The 18102-nt window shown below is 36.5% G+C and overlaps 1 non-coding gene across 1 annotated transcript; it reads left to right on the plus strand.

Annotated features, from left to right (window-relative positions):
- Positions 1-1453: 1453 nt before the first annotated feature.
- On the plus strand, positions 1454-1555 carry LOC114106582 (small nucleolar RNA U13). The gene has a single exon (XR_003585225.1). It is a non-coding gene; the product is annotated as a small nucleolar RNA U13 (small nucleolar RNA).
- Positions 1556-18102: the final 16547 nt, after the last annotated feature.

An 18102-nucleotide genomic window follows, 5' to 3' on the forward strand; every position in this document is an offset into this window, starting at 1 on the left:
TCTATAATTCTGCCTCAACAATTTGATTGCCTCCGGGAATTCAAAAATAACTAAGATCATCTTTACCCTGGAGGAACTTTCAGTTTAGTAGGTTAAATGGACAATGATAAACATTCTAACTTTGCTACAAAATCCATCATAAATGCCACATCTCTTGCCAAGATTTTTCTAATTTTTTTTGAGTTGCACATATGTAAGGGAAATCTTAAATCTCCTAAAGTTTTACTTATATACAAGTTATCTGTCCCTCTATATTTTGAATCCTCAGGGTCATGAATTGGTGCTATTTTTCTATATTTGCTACAACATCATCTTTCACAGAACATGACCCTTGAAAATACTTGTTAAATTGAATTCAATATAAAAGATTTTGTTCACAAGATCGTTTTAGGGCCAAGAAAACAACAACCAGAAAAGAAAAAAAAAATAGTAAATCAGCTAAATTCTGGGCTAATACACTTTAAATTAACTTATCAAACTAGGAAGGAAGTGACTACAACAAATAAAATGATTCATCTGTGATAAAATATTCAACAAATGAAAATTATTACAGTTTTGGGAATTAACTATGAGTTTCCTTTCTTCTAAGGTCGTATTCTGAAACCATCTCAATTTTGTACTTGGGGCAGGAAGTGCATTTATCATGGAACTGTTGATAGGTTTAACAATGGGGAATGGGATGGTGATCTCAGTTACTCCCACTGGGAATGAGATTGCTTCATAAAAAACTAAAGTGAACATTCTGGTTTGTGGGAGAGAGGAGCCAGCGGAAAGTCAAAAGCATTGTCTTCCAGGTTTTGTGCGGTCCCACAGCTTTGAAAAAATCAGGGGTCAGCTGTAACCTCTACACATGAAGGGGACTGCAGGGGAAGCAGTAGCTCCCCAGAACATGAATGAGCTCTGAAATGGGAAATTTCACTTCTCTAATGATTCATGCTTCCTGAGTGGTGATAATACATGTGCTTATTGTAGGATGCTTTTTCATCACAGCTATCAGTGGGATGCTCACATATGGAGTAGCTGTGTAATAGATCACTGTGCGTATCTATTTACTCCAGAAGAATTATAAGAAATATCTCAAAAACTCATTTAAAAATGATGAATGGGAGTTTCTTTTAATTGGTTGAGTAAGTATCTCTCAAGTATCTTTGTAGCCATTGTAGGTAAGTAGGTCCCTGTACATCACATGAGCCTTTGCAGGATATTTGTATTGATGAATTGATTGGTTCATTTGTGATAATTCACACGATTACCAAAATACCAGCCTAAATTTGAGGATTAGTTTATAAGTAATATTGCCTTACAATTAGTTTAAAGAGCATGTGTACAATGTTAAAAATATGTCTCGTTGCATTAGAATATATAAAACATTTAATTTGCATTTTAAGTATAACATTTAGTGGCATTCATCACATCCACAGCATTATACAACAAACTATAAAAAACATTTCCGATCCTTCAGTTCATAAGCATGATGATTGAGTGTTCATGGTCTTGTGTGAGATGTGCCTCCCTCTAAACCTTGTTACAACATAGGCACATTACCCATTTGAAGTGAAAAAAAAAAAATTTCCATCCCACGAAAGACTCTGTAACCTGTAAGCAGTAATTCCCCATTCTCTCCTCCCTCCAGACCCTGGTTACCTCTAATCACTTTGTATCTCTGAATTTACCTTTTCCAGATGTTTAATATAAGTAGAATCAGCAATACTTGTCCTTCTGAATCTGGCTTGTTTCACTTAGGACAATATTTTCAAGGATCATCCACGTGGTAGCATGTGTCAGTATTTCACTTTGACGTTTTTACCGCACTTTCTTAATATAATGCATTTCACTATATAATTTCATTTGACTGTGAAAACGAACATGAAGGATCAATATGATAATGAACCCATTTCAAGGATTAAGAAAATGAGGGTAAGGGAGATGAAATGCACAAACAGATCAGATTAATTTCTATGAAGCATGGATGATTTAGTGTGAATCTTCAGACTGCAAATGCAGTTCTCCTTTGCTTCTGCCATGTTTATCTTCTTGTTTCCTCTTTCAATACCCTATACATTCCTTTTTTCCTTTATCACTTATTTTCTGTTTGTACACTTACAATTTGTGGGAGTGTTTCCCCTTGGATTTGAGATTTGTCCCAAGTGTCTGGTGGTGGTAATCTCAACATGCGACACTTTTTGTTGTTGTTGTTGTTGTTTTTAGAGGAATGCTTAGTTAAGAAAGAGGCCAGTGTACATTTTGCTCATTTATTGTTAGCAAATCTGGTACAAAAGATCTGTACAAACACTTTGAAGTAAAGAGGCACTTGAACTGGTACCAGCACATAACTTTTTAAATGTTTTAAAAGGACATTGACGTTTTAACACAGCTCTACAATACTATATGCTTAAAGCACAAAATACTATATGCTTAAATTAAACACAGTGGGATTCTAAATTTGCTGGAGGAAATGCAAAAATTGCATTATTATTCTGTCAGAATAAGTAGAAAAAACAAATGCAATATACACTCATTCATAGGGCAAAATATCATTCTCTTATGATATCACCAGTGACTAACTGCATCATGGGGATAACTGGAAAGAGAAGGAAAAGTCAGGGAAACAAAGGGAGCATAATCAGTGATTCCAGTTTTCGTATACTCTGCTTGTTCCCAGAGTTAAAGATGCCCTAAACTTCCCTAGGTAAAGCCAGTGAGGCGTCAGTAATTGCACATATTAACCCCCTACTTGGGTTTAAGAAGACTATGTCTAAGAAGGACACAGGGAAATCTATGAAGGAAAACCTTTGGAAATGAAGACAAGCCAAGAAGGCAAGGGGTATAATAAAGAAATTACCTATGTGATACTCAATTCCTAATTGATGCAGTGAAGAGCAGAACTGGCATTGCAGAAAATGGATCAACGATACAGAGACTAGCACAGAGGAGAGAACAGAGTGATTGGAACAGTAAATGAGAACAACATAAACATGTCAGACAAAATGGATCTCAAAATTCAACTTAAAGGTTTAGTATTGCTGGGGAAGAAAGTAGAACAATCAAAATAGAAATTATAAAAATCTCATTACTGAATAAAACTGGAATGATTCTTAATTACAGAGCCTGAGAAATCTCACTTTATTTTGGCTAAAATCAAGGAAAGAAATCACATCAAGGTAAAATCAGATGAAAACTTTTAAATATATCAACAAAGGAGGGTTGCCACAGTAAATGGAATAATAGACATAGAAAAGAAGAAATTCAGTCTGATTTTAGACAGGTGCTCTTCAACACTAATGGCTGTGAAGACCTGAAACAATGACTCTAATAAATTTGAGGGAGAATAGTTGTTGTGCTTTAGAATTAAAGACACAAAACAAGGTATTTTATTTGCAATGCAAACAGAAGGACCTTTTCAGTTAGGTAAGACTATGTTTTACTTAGGTAGTCTAGCTGAAAATGTTATTTGATGTTGTAATTCAGATGACTAAAGAAGAACCCAAACTGAAAAACCAAGAAACAGGAAGGCAGAGAGTAAGAACCGAGTGAATATCAAGTTAGCTGAAGTACAAATTTCTGAATCATTTCTTGAAACTTAGTTCCATAAGTAAATAAAAGTAAAAATTATTGTTATTTTAAAAGGAGCTTTATAATCCAAAAACATTAATTTCATAAAAGTTTGGATCTAGAATTCATGATAAATTTGAAGGACAGGGGAGGGCCTGGGATGAGCAGTAGAACTTGGACAAACTTGTTCCTCAGATCATGTTTGTATCTGATTTTGTTCATTCAGGAAATAAATGACAAAACTAAAGAATTCAGAACTGATTATGAATATAAATAATTATTTATATTTTTCCAAAATTAAAAGGTAAATTTTATCTCTGTGGTTAAACAATAGCAAATTACCATGGAAGATACACACACACATTCACTCACTCACTCACTAGAAAATATTAGAACAAAGAGAAAGTAATTACAATTTGAGTAAGAAAGTAAGAAATAAATTCCCAGGGACAAGGAAACACGTTGAATAGTAACAGCAGTGATCTCTGGATAGTTTGCCTATTCATTTTTCTTTAAGTTTTAGTATTTTCAAAGTTTATTGAACAGCGTTCATTACACTTATAATTAGAAGACCTGATATGCATTACTTTACTTAGAATATGAAAGGGAACTTCAGAGATGAAGGAGAAAGCACAAGTTGGGAAAGAGCTTGACCTTTACAGGGACTTGCCCCAAATCTGGCACATCTGACATTGAGAAAACAGGAAAAACTGGCTCAGGCAGAAGCCACAGAGCTGCAGCTAGATCCAGATTGTGCAAGTATTGGTTGGATTGGTTGGGAGGCAATATTGAAGATTTCCATTTTGATGCTAAAGAGAAAGAAGGAAAGAAAGAAAGCCAGCCAATAAAATCCAATGAGATGGCATAATGAACTTGGTATTTTAAAAGTCATTATTCTATTGTTTTTCTTTGATAGAGAAATCCTAGGTTTAATGCTGGGCATTTCTTCCTCAACCTTGTAGATGTGATGTGTTTTAGAAAGTAACCAGCAGTGTTCTAAAGATAATAATTGCTATCCTCCAAAGCCATGGGCCTCAGTAGGTATGTTTGTTAATGGAGGTAGCAAAGCACGTGGGAGAACAGATGACTCCAGACATTTAAAAGATTAGACACTAAAAGTGTTTGTAAAATAATAGAAAGGATATGTCCTCTTTTTCTACAGTGTTTCCATTCTTTTGAACAACAAATTTCAACCTCATTGTTTCCCTTCCTTACTCATAGCATTTAAAGATGTGACCATTTGCTCTAGTTAGGTAGACTATCTTGATATGACCCTATCCCTTGAACTAGTTTCTTTATCTCAAGGACAACTTTTTGGTGAATTCTCCATCTTTAGGTGGTAACTAGTGGGATGACTTAGAAAAGTGAAGTGAAATGAAATAAGAAATAAATTCATAGTTCTTCCGTCTTCTAGGCACCTCATTTTCTTTCTTTTTTGGTAGACCAAGGTACTGGGAATTGAACCCAGGGGCACTTTACCACTGAGCTACATCCCCAGTCCTTTTTACTTTATATTTTGAGACAGGGATTCACTAAGTTGCTGATAGTCTTCCTAAATTGCTCCGGCTGCCTCAAACTTGCTGACCTGCCTTAGCCTCCCTGGTTGCTGGGATTACAGACTTGATTTCATTCTGGAGTATTTGGGGTCCTGATGTCCTATTCTCAGAGTTGGCGAATTTGTAAGATCAGAATGGATTCCTTTTATTTTTTAGAATTTTTTCTCCAATATTAAGGATTGAACCTAGGGCCTTTGTGCATGCTAGGCAAAAACTCTACCACTGAGCCACGTTCCCAGCCAGTGGATAACTCTTATGTCTTATTCTTTTGTGTTTCCTTTTCTTTTCTGTTCCAGAAATGGAAAGGTCCATCTCATCTTTGTGGCTAAATAATAGAAAATTACCATCAAGGCCCTTTCCTAACTCTGCCAGCTTCACTACTCAGTATCAAGATGCAATCTGGGATCTCTAAATCAACCACACTTAGCTCCAGAGGATAGTGATCTCTGAAGCTTTTCTTTTTAATTCTCTCATATGTTTTGTTTTAGCTTAATGTGTTTGTCTGAATACTTGGACACCATGGTGATAGGCATCTTCAAAATAAATAGAAAGAGACATAGAAAAGAACTAAAAAATAAAATTAAATCTGGGAAGGCTAGAAATGACACTTGTATCTGAGAACTTTTTTTTTTCTTTCAGAAATCAGTGAGGGGGAAATTAAAAAGGGGGAATTTGTGTCAGTGAGTTAGTGAATAATTTTCTAACAGTGTTATTTTGCTGACACTGGACTATTGGAGCTCATTAGCATGCTGTGACTATTTAACTCTAAAAAATAGTGCTTTAGCTTCTGCTTTGCTGGATATTCTTTACATCTCAGCTCAGTATTCAAATAGTGGCAAGACCATTAATATTAGGAAGTGTGACATGGTGGAAAGAGAAGAGTCAGAGTGAGAAAAACTAAAGTTTGAATTTTGTAACCATCTTTTATTGCTTATGTTACTAATCTTCATGAAGTTTAATTTTCTCACTTCTAGAACGTTCAGATTAATGTCCACCTCAAATATTTGTGGGAGGCCAAAATGCCAAACTAAAGCCTCCTCCATAGTGCCTGGTACATAGAAGCTGCTTAATAAAGATTCATTTCATTTCTCACTATCTTCATCTTGTGAATCATTTAGTTTCATTTAGTAAAATTAATGCCCAAAAACAAGAAATAAGACAGTCAACTACTTTGTGTCTGCTACCTGATAGTTGACTCACAAATGTCAGTCACTGCTGGCTGTTACCCTGTCCCCTGCCCCTGAAAGGCCACAACCAAGACCAGTTTCTATGCTAGGAAGTCCAGTGTGTGAATCATCCCATCTCACTCCCACCAATACAGCTTGGATATGTCTGTATGAAAACACATAATTAGAACTGATACCATTCAGAAGAGCTAGTTTTAAAGAGCAGCATTCAAAGCTTTGAATTTAAAAAGTCACACAATGTTCTCCATTAAAACAAAAGCAAATAGAAATGCCTGGAGAGGAGCTAGCCAAAGGTTTCTGTCTAACATTGAGGTAGGAGTTGGCCATGTATTTCACCTTCATGTTAAACATGCTCCTAGACTGTAGGCATTCCTTGCTTTTGTGGTGTAGAGAGAACCAATAAAATATTAAATTTTTCTCATTATTCTAGCTCTGAGCAGTATTGAATCCCTGCAGACTGGTGAGTAATAAACTTATTTCTTCTTTGTTATTAGCTTATTGATGCTCTCACTTGGCCATCCTGGGGAAGAAGGCCTGGGAGGATTTTATAATGAAGGGTTAGAAAGCCACAACAGCACAATGCGCTCTCTCTCTCTCTCTCTCTCTCTCTCTCTCTCTCTGGTTGGTGCAGCATACAGAAGTCTTTCATTTTATGTCAGTTGCTTCTGACTAACATGATTTACCTGGTGCCACGAAGAACACATTTTTCTGACACTATCACAAATAATTTAAATTAATACAGTTCTTGGGGAAATATGGCAAAGAGAAATTGGGAGTAACCATTTCCAAACTCTTATAAATGCTAGGCTTATTTTTATGAAGCTAAAATCAATTCAGAATCCAGCATTGCATATAAGTAGTTTCCATTGTTCTATTCTTCATACTTCTTGCATCTCTTGAGCATCTTATATCATTGCATTCCCTAATATTTTTGTGGAGAAAGAAAACAAATTTAGATGTTCTGTTTTAACTTTGCACATAAACCTAAATCTTCAAATATCATGTCTTCTTATTCCTAATCAAAATAAAGCTCTGAGAGTAATTGGTGGGAACAACATGCAAGCTAATGGAATGTTGGAAAAGTTTGTTCTGTAAGCTTGGGCTGGTGCCGTTAGCCCCAGGGTAAAAATTGCCTATTCCAGAATGAGAAGGAATGCAGCCATACAGATTCCTGGTACTGATGTCCAAAACCAAACTGAATGCATAATGACAACAGTTTGCATCTCTGGATGAGCTAAAGCTGCTTTCTAAACATTGGGCAAATTCCCTGTGTTGAGAAAGAAAAATCCAACTTGGGAGAACTCCATCAATCACTTGGTCAACCTATATGTGTTGAGTGCTTACAATGTATTGTGTGCTGTTCTTAGGGATGCTGTCAGAAAAAAAAAATACGGTTCTATGCAAAATAACTTGCAATCTAGTTGAGAAAACAGAACAAACATCCATAAGAAATAAGAGAATAATTAAATGCTAATGTATGGTTTCTGCCTTTAAGTGTAATAAAGACTGTTAGAGATAGGATCAATGTATGCAAAAAAGAGTTAGGAAAAGCTTCCTAGAAGAGGTTTGAGCAGGGGTTTTAAGAAGGGGTGTGAAAGAGGAAGCAAACACAGTCCAAGTAAACAGTACGCATGGCTATAGAGCCATAATGCATATGGCAGAGAGAGACTAGTGAAATACATAGTAGAAAGGAGTCAGAATACAGATAGGAAAATGGAATGGAATCACACTATTTGCATTTGATGTGGAAATATATAGAAAATTACCAGGAGATTTTGAACAGAAGAGTGGCCTGAATTATGCTGTATTTGACAAAAATAAATAAATAAATACATAAATATAAAATCTCAACTGTGCATTGAATGTAGTTAGCACAATGCTGGTCTTTAAATTTGTTTGTTTGTTTATTTTTTAAAAAGGTGAGAAAACTATCCCTTCTCTAGAAGTAAGTGAGCTACTATGAAGGGGTAAATATTTATATATTCCACTTTGGTCATCAAAGTCTCAGCTCCTCTGGTACCGGAAAGACATCACAGGCATTAGTATCAAAAGCTTCAAATAGTAGGGTCTTAGTTTTAATCCCTGGCTCTATTCTTCATATATGTTTGAAGTAACACAACTTCTCTATAAACAACAGGTCCCTCAATTGTGATAGGTAGAATTATAAAACAACCACTAGTAATTTACACCCTAAATATTTCCTTTCTGTCAAGTGTGATCAGAACCTGTGAATTGGATGAGGTTTTACTTCCATGATTTTATTATACTACTAGGCAAAGGGGATTTTGCAGATGTAATTAAGGTTACGGGTCAGTTGACCTCTGAATTAATTCGAAAGATAATTTATACAGACCTAATCACTTGAACTCTAAAATGCAGAGCCAGAGGTCAGAGACACAGAAAACAGAGACACTGAAGCATGGGAGGGATTCTGCTGGCTGATAGGACCCGGCCACCTTGTATTTTATAGCTCCAAGGACATGAGCTAGGAAGGAACACTGATTCTTAGCTGGGTCCACAGTGCAGACCAGATACCTTGATTTCAGCCTTGTGGGACACTAAGGGGAAAACTCAGCTATACTCTGCTTACAATTCTGATCCTCCTCCCCCACATAGATCTTTTAAGCCATGAGTTTGTTATAATTTGTTACACAGCAATTGTACACCAATACACTATTGAACACAGATAATTGAAATACTTCAGTCATGCTGAGAAAATTAAAGGAAATACTATGAATACTAAATGCAATGTGCTTAATACAGTGCCTGTCAAGTAGTAAGTGTACAATAAATAGTAAGTATTTAAATTATTTGTGTAGAAATAAGGTGAGTAGAAAAATATTCGAAAATTAATAGAGCTTTCTTAAAGAACTGAATGATGGTCAGTATTCAGATGGCAATAATGGTGTTTCTGAGCTCCCAAGAGCATCTGCTGGGCAGGTTGATCAACCATTTTGCCTATTTATGTTAAAACAGTTTAATTAACCCAGTTAGCAAACTTGAGCTCATTGTTGTAGTTGGAGCAATGGAGGGCAATTCTGACTACATTAGAATCACCTCAGCCCTCATGTGTTTGTCATTATCAAGAACCAATCATTAAAACTTAATATTCATATAAGTTGTTAATATGCAGCATTAACCATCCTACATGTCAAGCAACATCTACAGAGATAATATCCATGCACTCGGAAGTGAAACTCAAAATATTTAGCAATCCATATAATGCAGGCATTGTGGATACTAGGATATCTATACTGAAAAACTGAATATCAACTCTGCATTTGTGGTAAATGATTCATTCAGTGTTCAGTGACAATGAGTCTCCATTTGGGGTCAGTTACATGATAGATGATAAGTTCTCAAGATGGATTCCTACCACCAAGGATCTCACAGCCTATAAAAAGATACAAATTTAGAAGAGAAAGTCACTGATGACTAAACAGTGATGTCAAGTGTTACAATAGCAGCCCATGCTGGAGCTATAGGTTTAGACAGCAAAGGTACAGAAAATAAATCCCTTAGCCCAATCTTAGCTGGAATCAGAGAATGAAGTGCTGCTTGGAGCTAAAATTCACTGTTGAGTCTATACAAGTGGGAATTAGGCAGACTTTTCTGAATGGATAACATTTCAGATAGAAGAGCCTGAGCCAAGTTGGAATGAGTGAGAATGGTATAGCTGTAAAACTTTTTTTTTAATTTTTATTATTAGTTGTTCAAAACATTACATAGTTCTTGACATATCATATTTCATACATTTGATTCAAGTGGGTTATGAACTCCCATTTTTACCCCGTATACAGATTGCAGAATCACATCGGCTACACATCCACTTTTTTACATACTGCCATACTAGTGTCTGTTGTGTTCTGCTGCCTTTCCTATCCTTTACTGTCCCCCCTCCCCTTCCCTCCCCTCCCATCTTCTCTCTCTACCCCATCTACTGTAATTCATTTCTCTCCCTTGTTTTGTTCCCTTTCCCCTCACTTCCTCTTATATGTAATTTTGTATAACAATGAGGGTCCCCTTCCATTTCCATGCAATTTCCCTTCTCTCTCCCTTTCCCTCCCACCTCTCATCCCTGTTTAATGTTAATCTTCTTCTCATGCTCTTCCTTCCTGTTCTGTTCTTAGTTGTTCTCCTTATATCAAAGAAGACATTTGGCATTTGTTTTCTAGGGATTGGCTAGCTTCACTTAGCATAATCTGCTTTAATGCCATCCATTTCCCTGCAAATTCCATGATTTTGTCATTTTTTAGTGCAGAGTAATACTCCATTGTGTATAAATGCCACATTTTTTTTAATCTATTCATCTAATGAAGGGCATCTAGGTTGGTTCCACAGTCTAGCTATTGTGAATTATGCTGCTATGAACATCGATGTAGCAGTATCCCTATAGTACGCTCTTTTAAGGTTTTTAGGGAATAGTCCAAGAAGGGGAATAGCTGGGTCAAATGGACTGTAAAACTTTTGTATAGAATGGTTGGTATGGAAATGGTGTCAAGGGTAGATCAGAAAGGTGTACGTGAAGGAGCTTGACTTTATCTGATGGCCTGGGAGTACTTTAAATACAATTCAGTCAAATAAACGTTTTTGTTTTTCAAAACAAATCTACTAGTGATGTGGATACTGCATAATAATTTAGAGGCAGACAAAACTGAAAGCAGGAATACCAGTTAGGATGACCCTGTGGTAACCCAAGAGAAGAACAATGATGGCTTGAATCAAGGAAATTCTGATGGTAAAAGAAAAGAGGATATTTCACAGAGTTACTTAGAAATTGAGCCAAATGGAGTCAGTAATTGATGAGATGTGGAGGTAGGAGGTAAGGAGGACATTAGGATGACTTTTGTATTTGGGGGTTGATTGACTGTAGAGGTAATTATGCCTTTCACTGAAGCAGATAACTCAAAAGAAAAAGGAAGATAACAAAAACAAGCATGCTGACTTCCCAGTGCCTGTGGGACAGCCAGGTAGAGATGTCCATGGAATGACGAAATACAAGAGGGGTCAGGAATGTGCATTTGGATTACACCATCATTCAGTTATCTATGCAACATTATTTCTCCCTTCCTTCCTTCAAAATGATACTCAAATTTTATTTCAGGTGATCATCCCTTTCCCATACAGTTTATGTGTTTTGAAGGAAGTTACTAATCTAACCTCTAGGAGTGGGACTTGATAAACCTAAATCAATATGGAACATTCCCCAAAGATGGCCCTACTGCCTACTTCTTTCTACCCTCTCTCTCTTCCTCCCCCACCCCTCATTTTTTTATTTCTGTCTGCTGGGACTTCATTCTTTCCTTCCTTCTCTCTTCTTCTCTTGTATATATTCTTTTGTTCCTTCTTCCTTTCCACTCATCTATTCTATGATATTGTAATTTGGTTTTGTTTAGTCTCGGGAATGTTCTGATATTGTATTCTACTTTCAAACTATCAAGTCAGTTTGCTGCAACTTCATGGATTGTAAATAATAATAGAAAACATGAAACTCCTGGTTTATTACTTACTGTAGCAGCAGCCAGAGCATCGTCATGGGGTGCCCTAAAGGATGCCAGATGGCACCTATATGTTCAATGGGGTTGTATACAGGAGTGGAAACCTGAGTTCAGGGAACCTGAATATTTTATAATGGGCATAAGCATGGCTACTTTTGTGCAGAAGGGGGACCTTGTATATCCTTAGCCTGTGGGTAAATGTGCACTTTTGATCCAGGAAAAGTAATGATATCTATTTCCCAAGCTTATTCTTTAGTAAAATGTTGGTGTCAGACAATAGGAATTTAGTAACTTACTTCAGAAGATATGAAAGAATATGAAACATCCATGGAGAATATTCTTCCAAAAGACGTTCTCAGCATATAGACCTTATCACTCAGGGTAAGTATATACATATAAACAAAGTTTGCAAACTAAACCCTGATGCCTGTAGCATGTTGGGGGTAGACAAAGGAGAAGACTTTTGGGAAAACTGAGAATGGGCAACTAGAGAGGAAGGAAGATAACCAGAAACCAGAGGAATGTTCCATGAGGAAGGAATGGTCATTAGGGCCAACCTCTACAGAGGCCAAACAAGGTGTTTCCGTTAGTTTTCATAATTAGAAGATGAGTTCAGCCTGCGGAGGTGAAGTGCAGATTGCTTGGAGTTGAGAAACGAGAAAATAGGGGCAGTGGGAAGAGAGGCTTCCTCCGGGCAGGTTGGGCTATGGAGAGGCAGGCACTGCAGTAGACATGTCAAAGGAAGGGTGAAAAAGTAGAGGCTGGCTTCTTCTTCAAGAGTTTCCTGCCTCTTGTGAAGGAGAACCCACCGTTTTGCTATGTACACGTGGCTCTAAATGTCTTGTACATTGGTGCACAACACACTCCCCCAATCAAGGTGAGCGCGTGGTTCGCACTCCTTAGTGTTCAGGTACAGATTGACAATAAGAGGCCGAATGCAGAAGCCATATTCCATATCACACAGATGCTGGGACAGAGTGTGGAAGGGGTGTGGGCTATGGAGTCAAGCTGACTCATTTTCAAACACAGGTTCCTTAATATACTGGCTGTAGGATCCTTCATCAAAACCCAAATTTCTTCATTTTTCAAATATAGCTAGGAATAAATAAATCTGGAGGTTGTTTTAAGATCATATAAAGCACATAGCAGTGGGTTGGCCACATTGGCACTGTTTATTTTTTTAAAAGTGGAACCCTTTAAACTACTTTGAGGGCAACAACTAAGGCCTAGATAGAATCTGGTACATTAGCTGTTATGGAGGCAGTGGTGACCATGTGCGACTTGAGATTTAAATCATGTACAGCCATCTCCTCTAAGAGGTAGGTGGAGAGGAAGGCAAACTCTGCTCACCACTGGCCTTGTAAATATATCATTCCCATCCCCAGGCAAGCTTGTGAGCCAGCCTCTGCAAGGCTGGGCTATCAGTTATTTTAGCTTTAGCATTCACAATAAAATGATCATTGCAGGTCTTAAACTCATTGGACTAACTGTGCATTCTTTATTTGCCTTAGATAAATTATCCTTCCTTCAGAGAAGACACTTGTGGCTATATTACCAGAAGTAAAAGTCATGCTTGGTATGCTGGTCTCATGCATTCTTAGGATGTTTTCTTTTCTCCAAGAGAGGCCAGTGTGAGGATTGAAAGCCAAATTGACAGTTTAGAGGCCCATGTAGGCATTGTATTCATTTTTTTTTTTTACTATTTAACATATAAAAGTGATTATATTCAATTGAAATTAAATGCATCTTTATGGGGGCATTTATGACATCTCATTTAAAGAATTGCTGTGAATCCTTTAGAGAACACTGATTTGCAACCATCATTTGTGTCATGAATACAACCTTCAATATGGTACTTGCTTAGCAACTAATTAAACTAAAAAGACAAATAGGAGGCTTTTACATTTTTAATTTATAAGCTTCCAAATATAATTGTTGTTATTGCACTACCAAAGTATGGTGCATCCATCTGCATTTGAAACCTCTTAATCTCATTGTCATAATTAAGTTTGTAAATACAAAGGTCTGTGCTGGGGGTAGGAGATATATTATGTTTGTTTTTCTTAACATAAGTATGGTGTTGGTTGTCTTTGTGATTAAATCATATTTTGGTATGATATTTTTTCCCTAAGATGAATTATTAATTTACTTATGTTGGTAATTTTGTCCAAATATGATTTAGACTTTTCAAAGTTCAGTATGTAACAGTCTTGCCAGCTATAATTTAAAATCCCTTTTTATTTCTGCCTTGTAATCTTTGAGGCTGATAGAATTAGAATCAAGTTCTGAGTTATTTATTCCTAGGTATTCTCTTAACTCATCAATTTGAATGTGACTTTTCCTCAGGTGACTATTTCTGTAGGAAGGTAGCATGACTTAGATATTAGCAGTTGAGAGGTCCTCAAAGCATGTGACCTTAAGCTAGCCCCTAATACTTTGAGCTATAAGAGGGAGAAAATGGTTCAATTTCTACCTAACAGAAGTGATATGTGTAATAGCCAGAGAAACAAGGAATGTGGGAACAGAAAGGGATGGATTCCTCATCCAACACCTTTACTTTACACTTGAGTAAACTAGCATCCAGAGGCAGTAAGTTGCCCATGCCCACACAGGGGGCAGAATTAAGATGGCATCCATAATAAACATCACTACAGAGAAGTTATTTGTGGAATGTCAAATTAATACTCAAAGTGTAGCACAGCATCTATTTAAAACAAATAGAACTGTAATTAAATCATCTGGAATCTTTTGTCTTCTTCTTGTCTTCAACATTGGGTGTTTTTAGTTTGTTCTTCATTTTGGATGTTTGCTGTCACTGAGAATCAGCCTATGGTGTATAAAGAGACAAATAATGAAGTGTTTAATAAACCAAGAGCCAGTGCAATTGAATCAGGATAACGTCTTTATTGGGTTTTTAAAAATCCCATTAACATGATTGAAGTTTCTTAAAAAAAAATTCTTAAATCTTAGCTCATTTCCTAATTACTAAGATAGTTTTTGACAAAAATGAAATGCCCTGGAGGCTCTCCTCAAAATATACGGCAAAGACCTTTTAAGGGTGATCAATGGTTGATGAAGTAACATGCCCCACAACCCAGGACAACTCTTTTCCAATGATATAATCTTCCTGAGAAATCTAAAATCCAAAACTTCCACTTGATGACTCCTAGAGTACCCATGATATCAGCACTGTTGGGGATGTTTGCACTTTTGGATGTTTGCTGTCATTTAGAAATCCAAAACCCAATTTGTTTTATGACAATGAATAGGCAAGAGCAAGTTAAATATTGAATGATATTTAAATGACAAAGTAAATATAACTCTGCATTATTCAGCACCAAGATAAGCTGATATTCAGATCAGGCAGAAGGTCATTGCCCCTTGGTGATAGTCCTCTTACACTCAGGCAGTATCAGTCCTTTATAATGAAGTCGGCTCTTTGCAGAAGCAATTTGCATCCTGCGTAGGAAAAAAGAACACATCATCTGTTTTCGGCATAAGCACATTGTACTGGTTTGATCCCTTTCAGTGTGCATGCGATGATTAACCACGCTGCCTCCCCATTTACATATTCAGAGCTGGCTTTTTCTGGGAATTCCCCTCACCATGGAGACCACAAAGATATGTCCCACTTGGCTCCCAAATCACAACCCTGCTACTGTGCTTGCTTCCTCTTATCTGACCTCTCATATTCTGCTGGGCCTTCCCTTGTCTGGGAGCAGAAGCCCTAATCAAAATGAAGAGCCCATCCTGAGGTTGGGCACGGTGACACTGTGAGGCACAGGTGGGCGCCCCGGAGACACAATCTTCACAACTTGCTGCTCACACAGTTCTCAGCCAGTTTTCAGACATACCCAGGTGTACAACAGTCCCTCCCAGTTGATTGAATGTGTGTGTTTGCTTGTCCTACTTTGTGACAATGCGAGCTACAAGGCTTAGGATGGTTATGGCCAGAGTCTGTGACTATTATTGTTAGACTAATTTTAAGACATGAAATTCTTTTTTTTTTTCCTGTAGCCTGCTTAGATAGATGAGTTTTAAGAGAATGAATTAGCGGTTACTAGAATTTTTGTTGTATAGCAAAATGTTCTCTGTGAATTTGAATATTATGACACACGAAAAAAAGCAGCCCATAAAAAGCACGAGTTGCAGAAATTCCCCAAAGAAGTGGATCTTCTGTGCCCAGTCTCCTGTCTTTGGAATTGTTTTTTCTCTCTCTTCCCTCCTACTGGAGCAATTATGTGAACTGCGTGTCCCTAGAGGTAATGTGAGAGGTGAATCACTGCTCCCCTTCTTTCTCCCCCACAGAGATGATGAAGCATTCGCTCACTGCCAAAGCTATAAAGCCTAGTAACTCTGGGGAACTTTCCAGTCTGTCCATATATGTGGTAGCACTTCTCTTTCTTTTGAATATTGATTGAAAAGATAAGCCCAATAGATCAATAAGAGTTTACATTTATACAGCATTTACTTCCAGTTGGAAAAGGAGTTAGGAACCCTTGTTATTTTATAATAAATAACCTTGGGATTAAGTTTACTTATTCATTTATTAATAACTGTTCACTTATTGAGTGACTGAGCCAGCAGGTGGTAGGGTACAAAAAGCATTCTTAGGGTACTTACAGTTAAGTAGGGGACAATGATATCAATGCAATTATACTTTAAAATAACATTATAGGCTATGGAAATATGAAAGAAAATTACACATCATATAGCAAGGAGAATCACATGTGACTTGACGGTAGGACAGTAAGGAAGAGAGATAATTTAAGACTCAAAGAGATTAAAAGCTTGAGTATTTTTAGTTGGTGTGAATTAGTATAGGAAAAAATGGAATACCAATTCACAACATAATCTAAAAGGATGGATTTGTTGCAACAAAGATATACCTTCAAGCTTATTTTAAGGTTTTCTTAGGAACTCAAGATGATTTCAGTAAAGTATTTCTATCTGGGTTGTGTTATAAGTAAAGGTATTAAGGTATAGTGATGTACCTTGAGGAAAGATGCCTTAGTCTTTCTTCGTTGCTGTAACAGAATACCTGAGACTGATACTTTATAATACATAAGCAAAAATCTATTGCCTCATGGTCCTCAAGGCGGGGAAGTCTAAGATTGAGGGGCTGGCATCTGGCAAGGGTCTTCTTGCTGTGTCATCCCAAGGAAGAAGACAAAATGGCAAGAAAGGGAAAGAGTAAAACAAACTCACTCTTTTCTGAAGGCACCAGTTCCACCCATGAGTGTGGAGTGTGTGTGGTATAATCACCTCTTAAAGTCCCACCTCTTTTTTGTTTCAGTTGATACATTATAATTATAGATAACCGTGGGATTCACTGTTATGTATTTGTACATGTACATAACATAATTTGGTCTATTTCATTCCCCAGTGTCTCCTTGCCAAAATTCCCTACTTCTATCCATTGGTCTTCCTCCTGTTTTCTTGAAATTCTACCTCCCCACCATATATATATATATATATATATATATATATATATATATATATATTTTTTTTTTTTTTTTTTTTCTCTTTAACTTCTACAGATGAGAGAAAACATGTAATCCTTGACTTTGAGTATGGATTATTTTACTTAATATAATACTCTCAATTTCCATCTATTTTTTAATAAATAAATGTCCCACTGTTAGGACTGTTATAATGGCATTTAAATTTTGACATGAATTATGATGGAGATAAACTTTCAACCATACCTTACCCTATATATATATATATATAACTTACATTTAATGATAATGCCATGGTATAAATTGTCCCAGTAGACACTTTTGGTATATGTAGACCAACTCCAAAATATATAACTACAAATTACGGTATACATACCTATTTCATAGTGGATTTATGAGTAAATTCTGAGAATTTAAAAAATTATCTTACAGTGGAAGAGCCATAATGTAGGCAGTTCCAAGATATTTTTTTCCTTTGATATTAACACCCATGGTGTGTGTGTGTGTGTGTGTGTGTGTGTGTGTATGTTTATGTTGAAGTAATTTTTGTCTGAGACAGAGTTTAAGTGGTAGGTGTTTATGAACCTGGCACAGTATTATTTAAATCCTAATCTCAGTGCCACTGGGTCTGTGAGCCTAAACAAAATTATTAATCTCTTTGATTCTTCATCTGTAAAAAACATTACCTACCTGGTTATTTATTAAAATGATTAAATGATAGAGGCATTAAAGAAGACTTAGATTTCTAGGTTTTGATGATTTAAAGATCAAAAGAGAAGGCATTTCCCTAGAAGATGTTAATTTTATAATAATCTATGGTGAATTTAGCATTCATTAATTTATCTAA

Source organism: Marmota flaviventris, chromosome 15 (assembly GCF_047511675.1).
Source record: "Marmota flaviventris isolate mMarFla1 chromosome 15, mMarFla1.hap1, whole genome shotgun sequence".
In the NCBI taxonomy this organism is placed as follows: domain Eukaryota; kingdom Metazoa; phylum Chordata; class Mammalia; order Rodentia; family Sciuridae; genus Marmota; species Marmota flaviventris.